The sequence below is a fragment of the Echinops telfairi genome, unplaced genomic scaffold (assembly GCF_000313985.2).
Source record: "Echinops telfairi isolate 266 unplaced genomic scaffold, ASM31398v2 ScPeMD7_4;HRSCAF=17, whole genome shotgun sequence".
Taxonomy (NCBI): Eukaryota; Metazoa; Chordata; class Mammalia; order Afrosoricida; family Tenrecidae; genus Echinops; species Echinops telfairi.
Window position 1 is genome coordinate 10,519,346 of NW_022103900.1, and position 1,926 is coordinate 10,521,271.

The 1,926-nt window shown below is 38.5% G+C and overlaps 1 non-coding gene across 1 annotated transcript; it reads right to left on the bottom strand.

The window, feature by feature from the left end:
- Window positions 1-444: 444 nt before the first annotated feature.
- On the bottom strand, window positions 445-607 carry LOC115872968. The gene has a single exon (XR_004048162.1). It is a non-coding gene; the product is annotated as a U1 spliceosomal RNA (small nuclear RNA).
- Window positions 608-1,926: the final 1,319 nt, after the last annotated feature.

A 1,926-nucleotide genomic window follows, 5' to 3' on the forward strand; every position in this document is an offset into this window, starting at 1 on the left:
CACCCCACCCATTTCTGAGCCTTCGTGCATGCTGTTCCCTCAAAATTCTGCTGCCTTGTACTTACACATTTTTCAGGTTTCCGTTCTATTATTCCTTCCTCAGAAGAGACGAATCTGTCTAACCGAGTCATAGCCGTTCTTCACCTATGGTTTCTCTCTGGGGCACGTTTCTTATTTTTAGATTCTAGATACATGTGTACTTATTCCCGTTGTCTTTCTTTCTTTTGTCAGACTAAAAAAAAATCTATGAGTTCATAAACATATCGTATTTCAAATATATCTTAGTTCAAAAGTGAAAATCACAGGCTTTCCCTTTCAGCTCCGTCAATACTCCTGTCCTGTCAGGAAGAAAAACGCCGAACAGCCCACAAATTAAGGATGCATTTGAACCTATCAGGAAACGAAGTTTCCAGGATTAATCACTTCAAAATCTTTTTTTTTTTAAACGGGAGAGCGTGAACGCAGTCCCCCACTACCACAAATTATGCAGTCGAGTTTCCCCATTTGGGGAAATCGCAGGGGTCAGCACATCCGCAGTGCAATGGGTGAGCCTCACCCTGGGAAAACCACCTTCGCGATCATGGTGTCTCCCCGGCCAGGAAAGTATTTCAAAATCTTAACAGATTAGTGAATCTAGGAACTCACAGCCACGATTTGTTGAATGGAAGCATGACTCTGAAGGCATAAGTTTTAGGCACAGAAACACCAGTAATTTTGATGGATTGCCGAGAATGATATGGGGACTCCCATGTATTACTTTTTGCCCCCAAACCAAAACCAAACTCATTTCTGTCGAGTCAATTCACAATTCACACCTACAAGAACTCTCTCCGCTAAAGTAGAACTTCACCCTGTGGTTCCCAAGGCTGTACATATGTAGGGGAGCAGTCTAGCACACCTTTCTTCTTTGTGGCTTCCAGCTATCAACCATTTAGTTAGCAATCGCTGCACCACCAGGGCTTCTCTTACTGCCACGTTCTTTCCCTGTGCGGAAACCAAACACCAATAACACGAAGATCTAGCTCATTGGCTGGAACCACTGTCCTTACCTCTTGAAAATTCACATCAAAATCTGAACTTATTCTTTTCAATTTATAATTCCTGAAACCACCAAATGTTATAGATGGAAAATATGTTAGTATTATAGTTTAACTAACACTCATGCTCACTAATAATTTTTCTCTATTTTCTATATTTAGCATCCAATCTTAGCTCAATGTTCACTCTGATCTTTATTATACACAGTTTTAACTTATATTTAAAGATTTATATGTTGAACCAGACATTAAAAGGGAAAGAAAAACTCCTTGGGTATTTGGCCATAAGGCATAGCATTGTATTTAGGAACATATTCTCGGATAATAGCCTTTATAAAAATAATTCACATTTATTAAGATGCCATTATTTTCTTTCTCTCTCTTTTGTTTTGTTTTGTTTTGATTTTAGAATTCATGAGAAAACTTGGGCCCAGAGAGACTAAAGAATGTGCTTTAATTCCCACTGTTAATATGCCACACGGCAAGACCAGAAACCAGTGTCTGCTTACTCAGGAGTCAGGCTCTTAACCATTACTCTACAGCAGGGAGAAATTTCCCCAGTATCCCGCTAAATGATGCATTATGCAGGCAGCTTTGATTATTAAAGGCATGTTAAGGGTGACATTTGTAGCATGAAATACAATTTTTCTGATCTAGGTCTCCTGGTTTTTCTGAACTCATTTCAAAGAAAGCTTGTTGCTCTGCCTTCATTTTCCTTTTGTTATTTGGGAATTCGTTGGTCTAGATATTGTTAAAAATTGCACTAGTAGTAATGGTTTGGTTTTGCTCTTTCTAACGTATTTGAATATCAAATTATCTACACAAAATAGCTAGAGTTTACAGAATGCGTGCGTGTCATTATTTTGTTTAGTATTGTCATAGAGAACAA